Source organism: Falco cherrug, chromosome 4 (assembly GCF_023634085.1).
Source record: "Falco cherrug isolate bFalChe1 chromosome 4, bFalChe1.pri, whole genome shotgun sequence".
In the NCBI taxonomy this organism is placed as follows: domain Eukaryota; kingdom Metazoa; phylum Chordata; class Aves; order Falconiformes; family Falconidae; genus Falco; species Falco cherrug.
Genome location: NC_073700.1, coordinates 85,675,932 through 85,699,747, shown reverse-complemented (window position 1 = coordinate 85,699,747; position 23,816 = coordinate 85,675,932). Strand labels below are relative to the sequence as shown.

Here is a 23,816-nt window from a genome sequence, read left to right as displayed (position 1 = left end):
GGAACATGACACAAAATTGAATGAGGGGGAGGGGGAAAATAATTTTAAAAATACCTGCTTTTAAATCAGTAAGAGGCTCTTGGAGCTATGCTCATCCATGTGTTTTTATTTAACTTAATAATAGATGTTCTGTTTTTATGGTTCTTCCTTGTTTTCAAATCACAGGCGGGAAGAGCGTAGTTCATCTAAGCTGGCTGGAGAGCATGAAAATGGCTTCGTGTTCCTCCTCTGGCATGATCTTAAGATGGAACTCGTTTGATGTATGGCAAAGTGTGAGGTTAGCTGTGCTTGCTTAGGTGCTGGAGTATGTTGTGCCCTGACACAGAAGCCCATGTGAGGTGCTCAGCCTGTGCCCCGTGCTCTGGGCGATGGGCTGCGTTACAGACAGCGGGGGAGCCCTGTTCTCCCCAGGAGGCTCCCACAAGGCTCTGCGTGCGGGCAAGTGTTACTGGTGTGAATGATTATCGAGATCTGACCTGAATTTGACTTTGTGGTGGTGCTGTATTGTTAATGCTTTATTGCATTTCACTCCCCTATGGAGCTGGGCACCTTTAACCCAGTCCTGCTGCTTGGCAGAGCAGAGAAATCTCTGGAGTTTGGGTGAAAGCCTGGTGAAGCCCTGAGTGTGGCTGCTCTGTGTGGGATGCTCTTTGCACTCATGGGTTAAAGTACTTCCTAAGAACATTAAAAGAAGCTCCATGAGTTTAACCACCCTTCTGAATACATATGATTCAAAAGTATTTGTCAGAAACACTGTTGAAAGAGCAGAACTTGCACTTGAGAGCTTTTTTTTCCCCTTGTTTTACTGCCTCGTAAATAAATATTGCTATACTAATATTCTTCAAATAGTTTAGCATAACCTATAACCTTGAGTTTTACCATGGTTAATATCAAGTTCCATATACCTACAATATTAATCATAATATTTCTGAAACAGCATTTGCTGTTGAAAAGATACGGTGTTGACAATAAAAATTGGTTTTTCTGCTTCCAAAGGAAGTTTCCACAAATTAAAGAAGTTTTTTCTCGTGTTAGAAAAAAATGCTAAAAATCTTTTGCTTTAGCTTGCTAGTGTATATACAATGTTAATATGCATTGAATCAATTTTTACGTGCATATATAAATAAAAAGTGCAGAACTTGATTTGGTGTTTTTTTTTGTTTGGGTGTTTTTAGTCAGTCCCTGCAGATTCTAGTAGATTCAAAAGACTTACCCTGCCAAAGAAGGGGATATTGGAATGAAAGTAGAAGATCCTGGTAGAGATGATAATAAAATAGGCTGGTAGACTACATGAGCTATGAAAGAATACTTACCATTTTCTTTCACTTTGAAAGTAATTTGTGACTGCTAAACTTGTCTGGATTATCCTGTTTCTTTTGGAAAGGGTCTTAAGTAAAGTTCTACTTGATCTAGTTCTGTTAAAAAATACTTTATGTATTATTTTCTTCTCTCAGATGCTTGTCTTAAGTTTAATTACTTGGAAGCTGTGGTACAAATTGTACATTTTAAACCCACAAGAAATAACATGTTAAAGCAGTATATTTAAATCCATAGGAAATAGACTTGCCCAGTGACTATGCTAATAAGAAAATTTTATGTATATAAATGTGCTCACAGAGATTCTCCCACTTTACTTATTTCTGCCCGCTTCTTCCCTTATCCTCTTTTCTAAGTTGAGCACTCCGTGATGGAACTTGCTTTGCATGTACTGCAGGGCTGCTCGGAAGTGGATTTGTCTGTTAATTTCTGACAGTTTTTAAATTTGCTGCTAAGTTTTCCCTTCTGTGATGAGATTTCCTTTTATTAGTTCATGCTGACTTTGCTGCATTTGGACTGCCTTCTCTGTCACTCTTTATGAGTCGCAAAGTTACAACCACCATAAATGCAGAGAGCATTGAGGAGGAGTAGTAAACAATATTTTTTCATGAGTTTGGCATTACCACGTAACTCTCAAATGGCAGAGGAAAGTGGAGTTTAACAGTCACCCTTAAGTTAGAGGGGAAAAAGAACCCTGAACAAAAGTAAAATTATTGACGTAGACTACTTCCTCAGAGTCCGTATTGCTGCCATTCTTGGTTCAGACTAATGATTAAATGATGCCCTATTATTTATTCAGATTTGATGAGTAGGAGAGGGATTTAGATATGTATTTTCCTTTTACATTAACAGTAGCTTGGCAAGAGAGGTTAGAGGTGAGCTAAATGTTAGAGAGGAAGATACGGAGACATCCCTGTGAAGAAAAAGTACAATAGGGTTTAGGTGTGGGTAATTTGACTTTGGGAACATATTTGTGTTTGAATGGGGAGGAGGTGGGAACAGGTGGGTTTGGCTCTTCCTTTATCCAGTCACATCCTGCAACTTTGTCCAAATAACTAACTCTGTGGCTTAGCTTATCAGAAGAAATTGGAAATTTTGGTTGAAGTTTGATTCTGGCTGTTTCCCAGATTGTGCTGTTTAGCTTTGCATTGAAAAGACACCAAGTGTGTAATCCTTTAGCCTGTTTTTTATTCCTTGGTTTAAGTTGAAAAACAAAAGAAAGTTTCTCTAAGAAAATCTAGAGCAGGTATTTTCATTTTCCAGTCACTTTCAACGAATAACTTGCTTGTTTTAAAAGTATTTTACTGACCCAACTCTCCTGAACCTGAGGTGCAGTATCATTATAATGTGGTTTAAAGACTAAAAAGAAATGGCTCAACCTGTAATATCTCAAAACTGCTTGTTCTGAAGCAGCGATTTCTGGTGCTTCTTGACTTCTGGTTCACGGGGCCATTTATGTAGCCCGGCTATGACAAATTTAACAGTTCTGTGAGAAAAGGATTTTGTTTGAGTTAATACCGAGTAAAAGGAATATGTTTGCTGAGAAGACTAGTGAATGTGTGAGGAAGGCGTAGCTGAATAACTGATCTCAATTGCAAATAAATAACATAAAAACCTCACTAAAGAAGATAACATGGATGATACTAAAGACCACGCTTCGATCTTCATGTCAAGGGCGTAGCAGCCTTGTGATACAGGTGATCCCACAAATAGAGTTGAGATGAAAGATATTTTTTCTTAATGTGTATTTTAAGATGATTTAGTGAAAACAGAGAAATTATGGTTCAGTAGCCTCTTGTACCTTGCTTGCCCTTCTGAATTTTGTTACCATGGCTCAGCAGCTACATGTTCATGGACTTTTTAGCTGTCGTTCCACTGTTGGTTTGAGCGTTCTGTCTTCAATAAAACTCCTTTGGATTTTGGTGCGATAGCAGATGGCTTAAAATTGAGGGCGGACGATGTATGGTATGAAGAAGCAGTGCATGTGTGGCTGTCAGCAGTGGGATTTTAAATAGCTGTAGCTGTATGGATTCACATCAGCTGAAGCTGAAACTTTTCTATTCTAATGGTAGGACATCTTGGAAACTTGGCCCAACTTACATGTGGGAGAATTACATTTAACACAGCACCGCTGACTTTATTATGGGGCTCCAGTCAGGTTGGGACATGGGCCAAGCCGCTATGGACCATGTCACAGAAACATTAAGGGTCCACGGTGACCCACAAGGTGTATTTCTGCTACTGTGGCAATTGCAGTAATAAAATTATGATAGCTTAAAACTTTAGCTGTTTTTAAAACACTCCATGCAACTAGACAAAAGGGGAGAATAAAGATATTTTAAATAACAAAGCTACTTATAAAACAGTTTAATGATGCCGCACAATAATAAATACGGGGGGAAAATCTAGGTGGAAATTTAGCACGCTTTAATTCTCCAAGCAACATAAATATTTCAAGTGTACTGAATATATGGGAACATTTTGAGCAGTGATCCTTTCTTTCTCATTGCATGCAATATACTCTTCTTTTTTTTACATTGTGATTGCATTTCCCGATGTTACAACAAACATTTCTTTAAGAAAAGTCATGCCTTTTAAACCAGGAATGTTTAGTTTGAAAATGGTTTCTGATTTTACTACTAAATATATTTTCAAAACAGATTTGCCTGAAACTTGTCTATCAAAGGGATATTGCAAACAGTATATTCCTGTTATGTACACAAAAGCCCATTACTTATAACCAAGGAAAATCAAATTTTAACAGGCCATGCAATTCCATCATCTTTTTCAAAAAATATGTAGACAGTCAAAATCCAATTTTTAAATAAAATTGGTGCCCGTTCAGACTATAATCACTAAGTTGATGTTATGCTTTACGTGGAGTAAAACCTTTTACAACCTTATTCTTTCCTGATGGTGGTCTGCAGGATTTTCTTTGCTCCTCCAAAGCTGCTTCACGATGCAGGTATATAAGCTGCTATTTCGTCTCCCCAGGTTCGAGCTGTATTTTCAGAGTTCAGACTGACTTCTGCCTCCCAAGATGGATGGAGCAGCCAAGTGTCCCATTCCCCAAGCTTGAGGGTTATCTGCAGGGCTGCAGCAGTGCCTGCTTTGCCTGAGCCCTCCCCTAGTGTGGCTGCACAGCTTCCTCGGGTCAGGAACCAAGTACTCCAGGGAAACTATTGCAGGAGTAGACCCCGGAGCCTGTCACCTGCCTAACCCATAGGCCACAGTCATGGCAGGCAGGGCCCAGTCCACAGCAAAGTACATCATCTTGGCACCTTTTTTTTGGATTGCAGCAGATCACAGCTCAGGATCTTTGCTGAGCTGGTAAATGAGAAGAGGTCTTGCATGCATAGAGGAACAGAAGTAGATGATGAGTTTTCTTCCCCAGAGGTCGTATTTTATTAGATATTGTACAGACATAAGTAAGAGAGAGCTGCTGCATTAGGGACCGGCATTAGCAACCTCCAGGTTGCTTCCTGTGGGTATTGTGTGCTTTGCAGATATTATGTTATCCATTTTCTCTCTGCTTTGTCTGTCTTGTTTTTATTGCAGTAGTGCCTGGAGGGGTCCTACAATGTGCCAGTCACTGTAAGCACAAAAACTCTTAGGCCTAGTCCTGTTCATATTAAATTCACAAAAAAAAAAAAAAAAAGAAAAAAGAGACTGAGGAATGACAAGAGGAAAAGATGTAGTAAGGCTTGCCTGGTGCCCCACAGTGCCCTGATGTGCTTGTTTAACCGCCCTGCTTGTTGAGAAGCCAGATCCACTGGGACTTCCTAGAATCCCTGGGCAAGGGCAAATGAGCCGAAGTGTATCGAGGAGTTTGGGTGTTTGAGGCTGGAAGAAGAAAAGCCAGGTTCAGCTCAGATATTTACAAAATGGGAAGAGGAAGCAGGGAAAACCCAACTACCCGTAGGTGATGCTTTGCTTTGTGTTACTGTCATTAAGTGCTCCCATGGCATGGTGGTGTCAGCTCTGGTGGTGGTGTGAAATAGTCGCTCAGTGCCTCACTGGAGGAGGAGTGACTCTGTGTTCATTCTTCTTTCCACAGGAAAGCTGTGGATGTGCTTCAGAGAGGCCAGCATAAAGCTTTGCTCTAGGAATGGTTTCTGTTTGTTAAAGTAATGCAAAAATTCCCTAATTATGCCCTACCTGCATATTTTACCTTCCTCCTTTCAGGCAATGGCTGGGCAGCATCCAGGAGACACACTCTTTGCTCAGTTTGCTCGGCAGTTTGGTGACCTGCATCCCCTGTCTGGCTGCAGGCAGTGCGGCTGCTCGGCGCACTCAGGGTTGGCACCAGTGCCCGTTTCAAGTCTTCACACAAACATTTCTTACTATAATGTAGATCTGCTTTAAAAGTGTTCATTTTATTTTTTAAACTAAATGAGCATCGCTTGTAGTAGTTTTTGGCAGTGAGGGTAAGAACACTGACTTTTATATCTCTGGCTTTTGGCCATTAGGGCAAGTTGAGACCTTGTAGGATCTGTTCTTAAGCAGGAGGAGCCCTTTTTTCCCTCTAAGTAAATCATGGCACCGTTGTTCCAGCAGTCTCTGGGCTATGAGTTAGCATTTTTCGAGACTTCTCGTTATTTAAAGTACTCCCCTTGCCTTGTCAGCCTTTGTAGTAGAAGACGAGCTCTTAATTTCTCTGGCAGTTTCTTTATAAAATGGCTCAGTGCTGTAGCAGAAAATGGCTTTTTTCTGTCAGCAGTAACCGAAGGCTAGTATTTCAGGCCTGAAGGAGTAGAAGGGAGATACTCCTTGACAGCAGGCTGAAAACCCTCTTGAAAAAACCATTCTCCTCTTAGGGAGACAGAAGCCACTGCCATTTCCAGGCAGCATGGAAGGAAACACATCACAGAATCCTGAAGGACCCGAAGAAGGTCAGAAACGATGCTCCTTAATACCGGGCTCTGGCTGAAAAGGCACACACGTGCGGAGCAGAACAGAGGCTTCTGGCCCTTGTTTGGTGCTGGCTGTAACCCAGCAGACACCGCTCCCTAGAAGATGCATTATCCATAACCTGGCATGAATGGACACTAGAGGGACAGAAATTTATGTATGACTTTAGCCTTAAAAGGCCCGCTGCAGGATCTTAAAGGCACCATTTGGGTAGTAACCATCTGTTCTCAGAGGAATCAACGACCGGCCTTGCTCCAGAGGTGCTTAACTAGGTGCTGTGTGGAGTTCTGTTTGCACTTAATAGCAGTAAACTCTTTAATGTGTGGAATAGGACTGCGCATTCAGTAAGTAAATGGAAAACTATACGTAATGAACACCATTATGCAAGCTGTTACCTCAATAGTGAGAGTTCCCATACTTTTTTTTAAGCAGGTGTATACTGGCAATCTGCTGTTCGATCATGTTTGCAACCAAAACACTTAGCACAAAAAGTGCGCATAGCTACCAGCTGTCAAAACTTTCCATGTTCTTACCACATGCCACAAAGCATCTTTTACTGCTTCTCTTCTTGTCTGTGTCCCAATAATTTACTAATTAATTGCCGTACCTCTGCATTACAGCGACACCTGCTGCCACGGGCAGGCTTGACAGAAAGCTGGTTCTTGGCTCAAAGGGGTAATTTTCTGCGCCCCGACGGAGGGCTAGTAGCTTTTCTAGAACATACACAAGTTTCCTGACTTCTCCCTGCATCTGGTGTTATCGTGAAAGAAAACAAAAATGCTTCTCATGCCAGCAGCTGGAACGCACACGGTGTAAATGAGCCAGTCCCAAGCCTGACGCCCACACTGCTTTTTGCACCACCTATATGATGATTGAATCTCTTTATTGAAGCTCCTTTACTCTGCAGGTGCAGTGCAACGTGTGGCTTCAGCGCCGGGAGGTGTATTGGTCAGCTTCAGAACCGATACGAAATGCACTGGAAATTACACATCGTTCAGCGGTGGCAAATTAGGATGTATGTTTGGAAATGTACACTTTGGTTTGAATTGGAGTAATCATGTGGCTAAAACCTGGACTTTCCTGAAGTACCAATGTTTGCTAACCGTGGTTTTGATCCATTAGTGATGGGCTTTGATTCCAGGCCTCTGTTAACCTCCCTTATTCACATCTGGAACTATTTGCAGCTTGTACGAGAGGGGGATTTTATTGGGTAAGGTGACTCTGCCCTCCTCCCCTTTTAGATCCGTGCTAGACCTTGTTTCTTCCATGCCCAGACAAGAAATTGATGGGTTAGGACCAACCAGCTGGAAGGCGTTCGAGGTAACTCACCGATGGGGAAGGTGAATGGAAACCTGTCATCCCATTGCTTAAACTGAAAAACAGAGGTTAGGATGAGGTTGAGTGCTTTGGAAAATTATGTCAGTAAAGTACAGATGTGTTGAATATAAATATAACTCTGATTCCCCATTTCTCCCTCTCTCCAAGCCACTTTGGGGCTCATGCATGGACACGCGTGGACAAATGCAAAGGCTGCATCAAGAGAGATCCTGGAAGGAGGACACTTGAATTATGTTCAGAAAGACATGGCTTTGTCAGTCGCGATCCTTTGTTCTTTCCTCAGGGTGATTTCCCAATAGTTTGATCAAGGATTGAGCAAGAGTAATTGGACTGGACATGCTAACTTTAGTACATAAGCTCACAGGTATGCCACTAATCAAATAAGTTTCTGCAAAAGAATTAGCGAATTGCCGCTGGCTAGAAATTGAAAGTGCAGCAGAAGAGTAACTTTAGTGATATCCTCTTAGATGAGAGATTTTGTTAGTTTATAGTTCAGTGAAATATATTTTCCACTGTCAAAATAGATAACTTATTTCAGTAATAGAAAAATAACATTGTTTTTTCCAGCATGAAAATAATCCCAGCAGGGATACATATACTGTACCATGCTAATACAATTCTACTTTAATACAAAGTAGGAACTTAATATCATTCTTGAGATGTTACTATTGCGTTATCAAAAATGAATTTCACAAGAGCAAAATGACTGATGTTCCAAACAATATTATTAAAGTTTGCAGCAGATTTCTTACAGACTGCAATAATAATTTAAAGGTTAGCTTTAATTATTTGGGTTTTTTTTCCTTTCTTCTGTACAGTTACTTTTAATCATCTCCTCTTATAGAAGCATTTCTTTCTTGGTATTCTTATTTTTAACAGAACAGTGGTTTTGGTGGTTCTCTTTTGTAGTTGGGGTTGTGTTGTGGGTTTTTTTTCCAAATGCATATTGCATCATTTTATTGTTGAATGGCTGGTGTCATGGAGAGACTGGGAATGCCCTGCTGAATCCAGCTGTGTCAGGAGTAAATGTTTCTTTAAGCACTGCTTGTTGTTTTCATTAGTATGTGAGGAAATGCACCACTCGTGCCTGGGAAGAAAAGAGATAATTCACTTTACTGCCTGTCCCAGTCTTTACTCTGGGAAGCAGGTGGGTGCCGCCTCCTGCGAAAGCTTTCTCTTCGCTTTGTGGTGGCAGGAGGTGTAGGGTCAGCAGTGACTTCTCGCTGCGACCTTTGGCTGCTGGAAGGAGGTAGCATCTTTGCATAATTCCCGGCTCTCCGGTGGCCAGAGAGCACTTCAGATGAAGAGAGCGGTAACAGCGCTGTTTCTGCAGCTCCCTGAGCACAGACCACCCTCCCCAAGGCCTTTTTGCCTCCATTCTGCTCCTGCCTGAGCGCAATCGGGGCTTTGGGACACTGCTGGCAAGGGAACCACTTGGCTTAGCACGCTCGTCCTTGGTAGAGTAACAGGACAGCGCGTGACATTATTGCACGTCAAGAGGAATAACGTGGCCACTCCTCTTTTATCCTTGCTTATTTGAGGAGAACCTGTCCTCTTTGTTTTCTGAGTATGTTTGTATGAAATGCCGGGAAGTCCGTGCTCTTCCGGTTAAGTTTTCTACATTGCTCTCACAATGGCAGTGTTTTAAGTAAGGTAAAATAATTGCATGGTTCGTAAAGCAGACCCTGAAACAGGAGGCAATGGGGCTGGGAGCAGTAGTGGAGAATGGAGACAGCAGGTGAAGAAGAGGAGATGAATATTTTTGGTACATGTGGGAGGAGAAGTGAGACCATGAGTTGGTGACATGATGTGTGCATCTGGAAGCTGTACTAGGTGAAATGGAAAAGAGGGAGCCATGAAGGATCAAGACAGTGAAGAGAGAAGGGGCTAAGGTATATAGCATTAGGGCTGGAACTGTCGTGGCACCATGTATTTGGACAACGATAAGTACGGTTTGAATCCTGATACTTGAGGAGCAGAGCTCTTCTTGGCACAGGTGGCTTCACCAACATCAGAGATCTCATGGGGGAGGACCAGCTGCATGCAGCCACCTCTCAAAATATGACTTAAAGCAAATACCATTGGATGTCCTTCCAGATAAGCCTTTTAAAACTGTAGCAGTACGGAGTGGGGTTGGCTACAGGAAGAATTAATCACATAAAGGGAAGTTTAACCTGTTTCTGTTGTTCACAGCTATTGATTTTGGTTTGCTAAAAGAGCAACAACATCAAATGTTTCGGAGACAGGAAAGCTAGCTGTTAAACTAAATTTCTGAAACTCTTTTTCTCTGCCAGGAGACTATTGATAGGTCGAACTGTGACTTGATAATACTCAGTTTTACCTGTGCATAAGATAAATGAAAGCACCAGGGTCTCTAGTTCTCTTTTTTTCCCCCCTAACCTTAGTTTAGTTTAGAAAGATGGCAGTTTGATCATCTTTTCATCTTTCACAGAGATTGCATCTTTAAGCAAAAAAACCCTTCCAAATGACAAAATCCGTTAGAAGCTCTGGGGACTGTTGCAAGCAGGTGGTGAGGGCTCATGCAGGTTAAGCGCAGCAACAGCAGATCTTTTTCTGCATCGGCAAAACTATGCTTGATGCCTTTATGGTACTGATGTACTAGGTGGTGTCTTGTGAAACACGGATTCCGAGATGTCTTGCCAGCTCTGCATGACAGCAAGTGTCACATGTGAAATCAGGGCACTGCTATTCCCGTTCCTTGCTCGGGAGAACGGTCCCCCAGCGCTGGGTGTTTCCCACTGCAGCAAGGCAGATGCCTACCGTAATGGCAGTCATGTATGATTGAATCAAGAGTAAGAGAAATTTTTTTCTTTTCACCAAACCTCTTAAAAGGGAGCATCCTGCTTTAAACACATGTTGCTGAAGAGGGCTGGTTGCACTTGATCTCGAGCATCTTGGCTAATGTGTGACCAACACAGACATCTGGAAGTAAACTAGTAAAATAGTGAGGAAATAAGTATTTTAGGTGGAGGAAAGTCCTTCCTTACACACACTAATATGTGCTTGTTGTGGGGGTTCTTTTGGTTTGGGTTGGGTTTTTTGGGTGCTGTTTTTATTTTTAACTCTCTTTAATGTTCAGCATATAAGGCTTTGGTCTGGGAATTCCCCTATACAGGCTGAGAGGAGCTAGAAGAAGACCTGGTCAAGAATGGATGAGCAAAAGGAGAGAGATCTGAGTATCTGGGGAAGACAGGAGTTCTCCTCTTTTAAAAGAGAGAGATAAAAGCCAGTGAAAAGACTGACTTTATAATTCTTGTGCTTCAAAACAGAGTAGGTAATAATACTGTAGGCTCCAAGGGCTTATGAAAGATGAAATCCAGATTAAACAAGTAAAAGGGGTTTTTTTAACATTTTATGAGCTCTTCGCCAGCAATACTGATTTAAACCAGGCCAGGTGCAGGAGTACACTACTTTAAATGAAAATGCCGTGGATTAATCTGGAATCTGCAGCACATCTGGTCAATAGGGTGGCGTGGGATTGGTGCAGTGACTCCAATCACATCTGAACATCCTGTCTTCTAATATTTTCTGTTGCTGATAATGAAGTGTTTATTATGGACAGAGCTTGTAAATTAAATAGAACATTGATATGCTTTTTGGCCAACACTTGGCTGATTTAAATAAAGATATATTAGATACACTTAGGATAATTTTTTCTCCCACCCTCATAAGCCATGTTTCTGTAGAAAATTTAAAAGGGTGATAATTTCCAATTAGGTAGCAACACTGAAAAGGAACACTTGGTATAGTAAGATTCACAGCTACTGTATCGTTCTCCCGGGGGGGGGAGTTTGTTGTTGTTGTTGAACCAACTTGAGAACAAAGAACAACAGACATAATGTGTAATGTATTACCGTTTGAGCAAGACTGTGTCTTGGGGTTTTGCTTGTTTGTTTCACTGGGAATGTGTTCTTAAAGCAGACTTTTCAAATGAGCTCAGGTGTGCTAAATCTAAGGGTTTATTTATTGAATACACACGTTGCAGCTACAAGGAGAAAATGGCCCCAAAGAAGCAGCCAGCATTTTTTGTTCAATAAAATTTAAATGGTTTGGCTTATGATCAAGGGATGGCAAAATGCTTCTATTTTAGCTTTAATTTAAAAGGGGATATAATACAGTTAAGAGAGGAGGTGATTTAAACAAAAAAAAGAAATCCTACCCAGTTTCCATGAATTCACTTCTGAACTTCGGAGTTTAATATATAAGTTGAGTCTCTCTTCTTCAAAATTAAAAATATGGACCAAAATGAGAGGAAATTTGCACTTTTGCAAATTCATTTTGCACTTATAAGGCTCTTTTTCTTTGTAACACCTGAAATTCAAGGCCTGAAGCAGTAATTCTGTAGCATTTTGATAAAAATAATCTGTAAGACACTGATCATCTTAGTAACTGGAGATGAGATATGAACAAATCTGCTGCTAAAAATAGGTTTTGAGTAGTCCAGAAGCTTGCAGGTTTTCCTAAAACCCTGAGCAGTTAGTCCCAGATGTGTGGGCTGATGTCCCCACTGAGTGTCTCTTTTCCCATTCACTTTAAGCCCATCTCCCTTTAGGAGCCCTTGGGGAGCTGCCTTCATGCTGGCTCGGAGCTAGAGGACAAGAGCTGTTTCTGCTTAACGTGAAGAGCTATGAATGCATTCCCTGAGGCAGGCTCCCTGAGGCCAGCAGATGACCAGCATCCCCTCAGTTCCCTTCCCATCACAGCTGGCTGTGGAAGAACATCAAAACTAAGGTTTTAGCACCTGAACATTTTCCATGGGGGAGCAAACTGGCGAGAGAGATCTGATGTTTTACTCATTTTATGTGGGTTACTAATTGCGTGCCTCTCTAAATAATATCCCAACTTCATATTCCCCAAAACTTAGTATTAAATTAGGGACCTGCCTATATTAAAAATCTTCCGAAAGGCTGGATTTACCTCCAGTAAATTTGTATTTTTACAGTTTCAGTCGTGTGTTTTGCTGCTCTCCATTGGGTTTTCAGGTCCTCATTAGCTTTGCATAAAATACACAGGTATTGAGTTGGCTCCTCGTAGAGCATGCACACAAAACTTTTGGGTTTGCATCTACTTTTCCTCTTTTAGGGATGAATTCATTATTGATCATCTCTCAGGACTTGGTGAACTAATGGCATTGTACTCCTCAGCTGCACTGTCATCTGGAAAGCTGTGTCATAAGTACGTGTCCTCTGGAGACCCAGAATATAAAATTTTCACTGAAAATTCTCAGCAAAAGGCAGACGGTGGTGGATTTTTCTTATCTCAGGGTGGAATAGAGGACACCTTGAACACTGATACAGCCTGGTGTTTTTCCCGTGGGCACGTTGTGGATGATACACAGGTTGTGTATTATTAGTAGAGCCTCTGATTTGGTTTGCAGCCATGCTCTGAGGAGAGTTGTCACACAGAAGCTTATTCTCCTTGAGAACAGACACAGTTTTGTTCAGTAAACTTGAGATTGCCAAGTAAAAATTTTTTTACAAGGAGTATTTTTACTTGGAAATTTCATCTTACAGTTCTCTTGTAGCTTCATGAAAGAAAAGTTTTGAAATCAATGCACTTGTTTCTTCATCACTTTTATGAACTGGGAAACTACTGCTATGCCATCTTCATAATGAGACTGTTTGCAGTAAATGTCAATTTTTTTAAATTTTTTTTTTGGGGGGGGGGTTCAGGGAGAACAGTACCGCTCTTGTATTTGCATTATGTAAGCGAATTCAGATGAGAAATCCCATTTTGCACGCAGAATTACAGTTTCTCCTTTGTTTTCTAGCTGATTCTGCCTGGCCAAATAAGCTTTCCTTATGTGTTGTGATGATTTAATGTATCATTTGATCAAGATAACTAAAAACTTTCCACAAAGAATTGTTGTTGGTGATTATATTTCTTTTGAAATTGTTAACCCACACCTTCTATACATTATTTTAAGAATGCAAATATCATATTTTTCCTTCCTTCTGGGTTTTTCAACTCTTTTTTTCAAGTGTGAATAACAAAACATGTTTGACAAAATTATACCATAGATCTGATCTTTTATGTCTGTATGTAGCTTATATTAGCTGACATTCGTTCTCGACCATTGGAAAATTATCAAAAAGGAAGTGCCCAGCAAGTGTATTATTTCAATTTTAGATGTGTTTTGTGAAGGAAGATTTTGGGAATCAAGATTAGTCTCGATGCACTTAGCTGAAGCTCTTCTTCGCGTAAAAGGAGCAATACATTGCAAGATCAAAACTGCATTCAGGTTCGTCCTTGGAACTGTATTGAGGTGCCAGTACCAGGGTGATAACGATGCAAACCCGCTGCTTCTGTGAAACTCTTCTGTTTTCAACTGGTGCAAATGCCAGTGTGTACTTACTTGTAGCGATTCCAACCAGGAAATAAAGCAGGTAAGATCTAGTTGACTTCATAGCTAATTTTATATACCCAGTTTCTTGAGGAAACTTCCACTGTAGCTTACCACAGCCCGAATCTGAGAGTTAAGAGAACAGAAAAGGTGTGGGGGTCAGTCTGATACAAAGGGGTGAAGCTATCATAAATGAAGTAATGATATTACTTGTTCTTATCATTTTAGGTAAGTAATTCCAAGATACTGGCTTAATTTTAGTGTTTTAAATTATTCACTTAATTTGGGGTAGTTTCAGAAGACGTGCCCATTTCTCATATTAAATCAGCTTATGGTGCCTTTAAAGAATGCCCCATAAAACCTTTTTTTTTTTTCCCCAGATGGAATAATTCCTTTTTCTTTTTTTTTTCCCATTTCTCCTGATGCTGTTTTTAAATAATTTACTATTATTTTTGTTTGCTTGAAAAATTTAGTGAATAGTTTCTCTCCTAAGAGCAGGGGAAATGATCTATACGCAAGAGTAGGTAGCATGAGCATAGGGTAGCTGTGTATTATCAAGACATTAAAAAATACAAATAAAAAATACATGCATGAGGAAATTGTATTTACCATCTTCATATTTCCTTCTCTGGTTTCTTGTTGGTCCCTCTTTTTGCAACTTACTTCCAAACAACTTTTAGAGCTAGATTATTCTTTTGAATAGTTTAAATAATATTTCAGGAAGGTGTTGGTGAAAGTTTGATTGGTTCAGAAATTTATGCATTGTAATATTCTAGTTGTCTTTTAACAAAATTGGAGTTTCTGACTTTTATGAGTTCTGAAATTTCCTTGACGCACAAAAGTTTTTGTGAGACTGTGATATAAAATGGTTGTGAGGAAATCTATTGTGGGCTGCTAAGGAACAGTGTGTGTTTTAGTAGCATGAGAATTAATATATTTTGTGCTATTTAAAATAAGTGTGTGATTAATTTTTTGATGAGTTGCAGGCTACTGCAAATCCAATTTAGGCAAACAAAATTTGAAATACAAATGTGTTAGCTGAAAATATTTAATCATAGACACGAATATGAACTTATCATGCTCATTGCTTTACACTTGCAAGTTGGCTTGAATTATTAATGCATATATTCAGTGGAAGCAGAGGAGTCAATAGCACCTGACTGGCTATGATGAGGAACATAATCCTGCTGGTCTCCAGTAGCAGGAGGAGATTATTTTTTCTTATTTGCTGTCTTGGCACAGCTGACCACCCTTTTCTGCATATTGCCTCGCTGCCTGCCCCACGTCTTGCTCACTGTGGGGTAGGGAGTGTCGGCTGCGCGCAGGCTGCTGCTGCTTCTGGCATTGTATCAGCAATGCCAGATCAGAAAAAAGAGCTTTTTTTTCCTCTTTAAAGTCTTGATCCTTTGTGCAAATGTGTATGTTTTAGTGATAATAAAGGTGATTTTTTAAATTTTATTTTTGGCATGTGTCAGTTTTTCCCATGTGGGAATAAAGTCAACTCGCTACAAAAGTTTGCCTGATAACAACACTGCCTGGCAATTACAGGCAGTTGGGGTATTCCATCATTTTTGTAGCTGTTTATCTTCCTTGTGTCAGAAATCAATGTTGCGGCAATGGAAAATGTGAAATGAAGAAATAAAAAGTTGCATTCAAAGTTTGAAGTCAGTGCACGTTACACTGAATTATTAAACAATACAATTTACAAACTTCAGAAACACAATTGATGTTGAAGCCTCTCCATTTCACTTGATAATCAGGCAATGGATGCAGAAAAAAAAGCTAACTGCACACTCTTTTGGTTACATTGCCTTCAATGATACTCTGATGTATGTGTTTGTGTTAGGTATAAGACACCAGGAGAGAGGTTACAGTTTTGTTAGTGGGGCACGTTGTGCTTACTGAGCAATGAAAGAGGCTGGGATGTGAAAGGCAACCTGCTGGGCTGCGTTATGAAGGACGGTCAGCGTGGTGTCCATCAGGGTTTGACGGCTGAGACTCAGCGGATCCGCCATCAGCGATGGCAGAGTGATAACAGGCAGCGTGCGGATGGCAGATTTCGGTCACTCCATCACATGCTCTCTGGGAAGAGCTGCAGTCCCGAGAGAGCTCCAGGGCACTGGCATGTTATAGTCTGCAAACCAGGGTCCAACCCGGTGCCAGCATGTGGCGTTATGGGAAGGGCTTGTAAATCTCTGGGGAATTTCTGGTGTCAGAGGGCAGCCGCCAGTGAGCTGCAGATATACGTGGAGAGCTTGGATTCCTCCTCTGTCTGGAAAAGACAGGATTTAAGGCACAAGTAGGATCTCCCACCAAGGTTTCAGCACCTTGTTTGAACCGTGAGCACTTGAGAAATTATTTGTTAAGGTCATTTAAAACAAATAGTTTGTCAGGAAAAAAGTCAGGATTAACATTGTGCACTTTAGTGCATTTTTTCCTTTTTTCCTTCCCCGCCCCCGCCCCCCCCCCCCCCCCGTCTGCCTAGCCAGTGCTTTTTGACTGTTACCTAGTAATAATAGATGTGTGCTCAGGGCAAAAAGAAAAGCTGATTAAATGTTACATTATTGCTTTAGCTGTCATTTTTCAAACAGAGAGAAAAAGTAGAAAGGAAAATAATAAACTTCTTCCTGATTCTTCCCCCAGTGGCATCAAGCCACGTAGCCTTGTCATGAAAAGGTCACTTAGATTTTAGTCAAAATGAAGGCCACGAGTACTGTGTTTTATGTTTGGGCTCCTTCCTCCTGGTTTGTACTGTGACACAGCTCCCGCTCGTGCAGCCTCTCGCAGCGACGGGCGCAAGGCAGCGCAGTGAGTGCCGGCACTCCTGCGTTTGACAGAATGGGAGAAGAATGACAGGAAAGAGAAGAGAAAATCATATCCTAAGTGAGGGCTGTAGGAATATTAAATCTAACACCTGACAAGAGATTACTCCAAACCCAGCAGCCTTGAATATGAATCACTGTAATGAACTCTGCATGGAAGTGTACCTGAAGACAGTCCAGAAACTCAGTCTAGTGAAAATACAGTTGCTTTCCTGTCTCTGTCTCTGACGGTGCATTACTTATATTACATTCACTGATACTCTGGGGTTTTTTGTTTGCAGCTCTGTTTTTTGGTACTTAAGAATTTCTATTTTAAAAAGTTGATCTATATTTTTATTCCTTTTTTTCCCCCAAAGCAAGCATTAATATTTCCATTTTCTTAGAAATTTTGTTTTCAAGTAAGATTGCATTATTTCACTGTGATTTAACATCTGGCTAAAATTCAGGAGAGTCTTTTGTCCATGGGAGATACTGTTTAATTTTCCTGGTGTTTCATTTCTGGGTGAACTTTTTAGAAAGATGTGTTATCTCTGTGGCTTTTGCTCAATATTGACTCAATGTGCTGAGAAAAGAATAGCATTTCCTAATTCATCAGCCCATTGGCTCCTTCCTTGTATTCTCATATTTAATTGCTTTATGAATCCTGCCTGTGCTTAGCTGAGATCTCTCTGACATTTACAGCTCAGAGTGGAGTGATTAAAGAAGTGCAGCAGTTTTGTAGGAACCATACAATTACCTTACTAGCTGTATGGGAGTTTTCATCTGGGACCCATAATCCAGTCCATATGGAAGCTGGTTGCCAGCTCCAGTGTTGGTGATCCATTTGCTTGAGGACTACTGAGCTTCTATGTTCTTTGTGTGAAACAGGTGGCATAGAAGTCATGTATGAGACATTTGTAGCTGATGGTCCTTTCTTGGGTACACAGACAATTTAAGAATAGGAACCATTGTTTTCTTTGCAGTGTTTCTAAAACTAAAATTTGTTCCTGGGCTGGAAGTATGCATGAAAAATTGTGAATTGCCAATGGCAGAAAAAAAAAGAGAGAAAAAAAAGAGGAATTTGGGGTGAAATTCATAAGAACAAGCTCAATCCTGGAAAGTGCTAGGTACTACTGTGGAAGGCTGACTGCTCTTGCTGCTGCTGATTATGGCAGCATGGATGTGCACCTACAGCAGCAGCTTGGAAAGCACCTGTATATCTCTTCAATTTCATTTGGAACCACAGAATATCCTGAGAGCAGGTGACATTCTTAATTTTGCTTATTTAAAGCCCTGTGCATTGCTGCAAATCTAAAATACCAGTGACGGGAACTAAGCCTTCTTAGTTTTGGACAAATTAAGGATAGACCTATTTTCAATACTTAAAAAACCTCTTAGCGAGACTGGTGTCCACCTGCAAAGCAAAAAAATATTAGGGACTGAGAGGTGATTTGCAAAACCGAGCTGCAGATGACCAGAAGAGATGTCTGCAGTGCACTGTACGTGGCATATAACAGCAGTTGCACACAGTCCTGATAACACAAGTGGGAACACGTGGGTGGGAGGGAATGGTCTGAGATGCAGATAGATCCCCTAGCTAGCAATCTGCAGCGATAAAAAGCCATGGGCTTGTTAAATATGTTTATGCTGTTTCTGCAGGACAACGGAGGAAAAGAGAAAGCACATAAATACAGATTATGCATTTTGTTGCTGGTAACTGATATTTTTTTATTAATGCCAAGACAAAAATGTGTTAGGCAAGTGTATCAAGCAAGCCAAGCAATTCTTTGCATATCTACCATATATTATCACATATACATTACTACCAGTGCTCCAAGACATTAATTAAGCATGGTTCTCTTATGCGTAGATTGTTCTGGCAGGTTAATTATGGTTACCAAGTTACTGAATCAATAAATGAATGACAGAAACAGATTGCATACCTAGAAGAAGTTGTGTAAAATTAGAAAAGGAACAGAGGGGATATACTAAGGCAGTTTAAGGGGAGATGTCATAAATTTGAATTTAGGCAAAAGCATGGATTAATGTCAAGATCTGTTTGAAAAAAAGAAAAAATATTTTAAATGCTAGTTGCAGGGAATAATAGAATAGAAATAACAACAGGAATAATAGTGTCATGCTTTTCTCCCCAGGTACTGGTACTTTGTATAAATGTATTCCCTTTTTCTGCCCTCATCTTATTTAGTCTGCAAGTGTTACATCTGTTCTGTAGAGTCTTTTCCCTCGCCTGGATTTGCAGTGCTACTGAAGGTATGATAAAATTCTTGCTTCCGGACTAGTTAGTTCAGAGCCAAGACCTTCCTTTTTGTGTCTGGTATGCTGGTCGTATCTTGTCTCACAGTGACAGGAACTTATTTATATTTACCAAAACAGTAAATGTAAATATAATGTGAATTGTTTGCATTATTTTTGTTGTGTTAGAATAATTTTTGAAAAAACCTATTCGCTAATAAATTGGCCTCTCAACTTTGGTCACTAAAGGGAAATAGTTCACTGGTGCGTGGTGGAAGAGACACCATTTCAACTGAAGGACATTCCTCGGAAAGGCCTTGGTTTCTTCATTCATATTGCCTGTGAGAAACCCTTTCAGAGACAGCATGGGCTGGTAATATACCTCTGATGTAACCCTTCCTCAGCGTAGGTGGAGCTGAAGGGTATTTCCTCTTGCCGTAATTTCAGACACTACTGGACTGAATGTATGCTGCTTGCAACAACTTGGGTAGCAGTTACTGGCCGTGGCACTGAGTTCCCCATTCTGTACGCTTCCCCTAAGCAGCACAATGAGACAGTTGATTTTTCAGTTATGTCTCCATTCCCTAGTTCACTGAATGACACTGGAGTTACATCAGAAAGGAATCCGACAGATAGAAGAGGTGGCAATTTGACGAATGGAGATGTTTCTGAAGAGCGGAGCTTAACCCAGAACGTTCAGGTTGGAAAGGCTGTAATTTGCGGTAATGCCAAGGAGCGCAGATTCGCACACTGAGCAAGTGCCGCGGTGCCGTTGCACCCCAGTGCTCTTGAGAGTCATGTTTTGAATAGCAAAACCTCGAAATGCACCTTGGGGCTCTCCAGCTGAGCTGGGTAGCCAAGGGCAGGGGTCTGCTCTGCTACCAGTTGCGCTGGTTGAAAAAGCTACTGCTCCCAACTGCGTATCGCAGCATCTTTGCTGGAGGCATTGGTCCTCCTGGCCCATCAGAGCTCAGTGAGCTACTTGGACGACCATTTCTTAGTCTGGCTCCATTCACAGCAGCAGGATATACTAAAAGCCTCTAGATAACATCTTTACGGACTTGGTTCTTCCTGACATACCTAAGCTAGAGAGTACTTCCATACACAGCACACTTGGCAAATCTAAGGGGTCTACAATTAAAGGATAGTAACCTTTGGGTCAGAAAAGAAGGTGTGTGCAAGACCTTCTGTGCTTTGGCTGACCACTGAAGTTATTTTTCTCTCTACAAGCCCCACCATCCATTTTGGTCGCCCTGGAAGATAACTTGTCTTTGACCCATGTGTGACCATTAGCACTTCATCCCTCAGTGTCACTTTTCACCTTTTCATTTGTTTTCTTCGGGTTTTTTATCTGTTTAAATTGTAAACTTCTTGGAGTAAGATCTCTGTTTTCACAATGCCAAGCAAAACAAAGCCCCAGTCTTGTTCAGGTCCTTCAGTTTCTGCCGAAATAATTAAAGAGGTTTTGTGTGAACTGTTGCAAAGTGCCTAGAGACTTCTAGATTTGCCTACATGGTTGCCGTGGTGCACCTTGGCCAAATTGTTGTTTGTAAAGCAATTTTGTCTCTAATATAAAAGGCACTGTATAAAATCAGTTCCTATTATGTTTTCATAGAGAATTTTCCATCTAAATTGTAAGCTTAGAATTGCTGACTATCTCCTTAAACACTTCCAGATAATGATGGTACATGTTCTTCCAGCTAATATATATCAGTAGTTTTTATCAAGCAAGACTTGGTTCATAGCTGTAGAAATAATATGATTTACTGGCCTCCAGCCAATCAGTTAATTATCTGCTAGTTACTTAAAGCACCTGGGGCTTTGGTTCATTCCAGTGTAAGTTATTAACTTGCTGGTAAAGGATCAGTACCTCATAAATAGTTTCTCTAAATAACTTTGCAATGCTGCTGAAGTCTAATTTGGTTTTTTGTATTATTATTTTTAAGAATAATTATGTGGAGGACAGCTTTAAATTGAAGTTGTGTGAGGCAACTATTTTGACTTGACATCTCACATAGTAGCCCCAGATATGTATGAACAGCATACAAGTGCTGTAGACCTGTTACTTTGCCATCTTCAGGTCTTTGGGAGAATCAGGGTAGTTTTACATGTACAGGACTGACTGAAGACTGGTTTGCTTTGTAATAGTTTATTTTGGGGTTTTTTTGTCATGTTTTGAAATAATAAGATCAGGTGAAGAGATCTAAGGCCAAACTTCACTTGTGGTAAGTCGATTGAGTTAATGGACAATAGTTAAGGGTTTGGCTGTCTTAAAGTAATTGAGACAGATAATAGACTGTCTTTTTCTGTATCTAATACCTTCTTTCCCCCCCCCCCCCCCCCCTCCAGAAGTCATAGGGCACTTAGATGTTTGAAATGTGCGGGAATAGATGTAAAAATCACTTTTCTCAGAAGGAAAAAGCTGGGGCTGCCTTTGGCCCAGGAAGCATCCTTTACGTAGGTTTTGTACCTGAAGGTAGAAAAGAATTTTTCTGTAACCTTCTTACAATTTTCGTTATAAAGAGCATCTCAAGGGATTAATAGATTTTGTAGCTTAAGGGGAGAGAAGAGATTCTGTAATCACTTAGGTCCTGGGCCTTGCTGAGATGCCTTCTATCTCCTAAGTAAACAGATGGACAGGATAGTGGATTTAAGCAGAGGAATTACACAGAGTTCCTGCAATGGGCCATTACTAACTTCTGTGTGAGCTGAACGCCCTGAGAGAACTTAACAAATACACCCAGGTGAAAGGAATTAAATCAATCTGGTTTCAGCTGTAGCCTCAGGTGCAAGGAGATATTAAAAGCTTCCAGTCAAACACAGTGGCAAAATAGGTGGTTGTTCTTCATTGAGGGGGCGGTGAGGTACTAGCATAGGCTGCCCAGAGCAGCTGTGGGTGCCCCATCCCTGGCAGTGCCCAAGGCCAGGTTGGACGGGGTTGGGAGCAGCCTGGGCTGGTGGCTGGTGTGTCCCCCCCCCATGACAGGGGGTAGGAACTAGCTCGTCTTTACAATTCCTTCCAACCTGAACTGTTCTGTGAGTCTGTATCCATCAGGATGGATGAGGAACCTGGCAAGAGCCTTGAGCAGTGAATCACTGTGGGAAGCTTCCTATAGCTGCCATAAATTAGAAATGATCTCACCTAGTAAGATTGGTGCAGATCAGATTTGCTTGACCTTGGCTATTTAATATGGGTTTGGATGGTGGCTGGAAGGAGTCGTCAAAGTTGAATAAGGAGAGAGGGAAGAGCATGGCCTGCACAAGAAGGCTGAGAAAGGTAGGGCTTACCATAGTGGGTCCTGTGATACTGTGGGCAAGAGAAACTGGGGGTCACGGGGGCAGGAGCAGGGCTAGAAGAGGTACTGAGTGCAGTGCTAGTTCTGCCCTTCATGTTCTTGCAACCTGCAAGAAAAAAGCTGCTGTAGCCAAATCTACCCTGTGATGAGCTGGTAGCTTTTGTGCTGCCCTGCTTGCTTCCTTTTTTCTCAAAAAGCCTCATCTGAGGTCGCGTGGTACTGCATGCTGGATATACATCTACAGAACATTCCCTGTGGTGGGAGTTCGGTAGCCAAATAAGAAAGAATAGCTTAAAGATGAGAGCAGGTATGGAGATGAGCTTTGTTGTCCCAGTTTGTATGGGCTGGCTAAGTTGATGGCGAAGCTAGCGGGAGAGGTGGCTTGCCTGGCTAATGAGTGCCAAAAAGGGAAAAGACGTAGGTTTGTATCACTGCTGACAGGTGGTTCAGACTAAGAAATAAACACCAAAGCAAAGCAGCTGTAGCTGAAAATTGGATTCTCAGCAGCAGGAAGTGCCTGATCTGATTGTTTATACCTTTTTTTCGCAAAGCAGTCTGTGCCTTTTCTTTGTCATGTCATCCCCTGCCCTCCCTCCCTGATCCTCTGACTTTCAGCCCTGTTGGTCCTGCTTTGCCTGCAGACCTGGAAGGGATGCGCTGCTCCAGTGTAGAAGCAACAGCTTCTTTTGTCTCGTGTGCTGCAGTTATCTGACTTGTGCATCTCTGAGCAAAACTGATAGGGACTACTAAGACAAGACGGTCATTTTCAATCTTTAATAGCTTATCATAGCTTAAAAATCTCATTAAAGAACTGTGTGTTAGTTAAATGATGATTAATATGGATGCTTATGAATAAAATATACCAATTTATGTCTGATTTTGTAATAATAGCATTAGACTTCTCTCTTTTCTCTGACTTTAGTCTGTATAAACAAAGGCATCACAAGAGAACAGCGTGTCTGTGCTTGTTTAAATCAATTGGAATTAGTGCCACATGCCCTTTGCAGTCCCCCAGTTATGTGGAAGCACTGGAAATGATTGTGGTTCTTCCCTTTTGTACCAGAATAGTTCAAGATTTAAAGCCAAGACCTAACCCCATTCAAACAGTCTGTGGGACAGCATAGGAATTGTAGTAGTATCATTTTTGTGTCGGGGGGGAGGGGGAGGGAAAAAACATATTGTCACACCTAACTATATTTTTTTCTCCTAGTTTTTGTGCCGGTCATTATAGAGCTGCCACCGTGAACTTTTTGCCTGGGTGAGAAGATGGTTAGGTTTAAGGCGCAAGTTCTCACTTGTTCAGACAAGTAGATGCCCGTGCATGGAGGATGGGCCCTTTTCAGGGCTTGAATTCTTGCCCCCCATGTATAGTTTAAGATGACTGGTCAGAAGGTTAGGATAGACAGAAATAAGCTATTTGGAAAGGACAGTAGCACGATGAGGTGAAGATTGGCACTGGTTTGATAAAACCAATTCAAACGTCTGTTTAGAGAATCAAGGGAAATAGTCAAGTATAGGAAGCTAAAAGCCATATAA

The 23,816-nt window shown here is 41.1% G+C and overlaps 1 protein-coding gene across 7 annotated transcripts in view; it reads left to right on the top strand.

Moving 5' to 3' along the window:
• The window catches only part of TPK1 (thiamin pyrophosphokinase 1), a 313,127-nt gene that overhangs the window by 95,683 nt on the left and 193,628 nt on the right, over nucleotides 1-23,816 (top strand). The gene's annotated exons all lie outside the window — the stretch shown is intronic.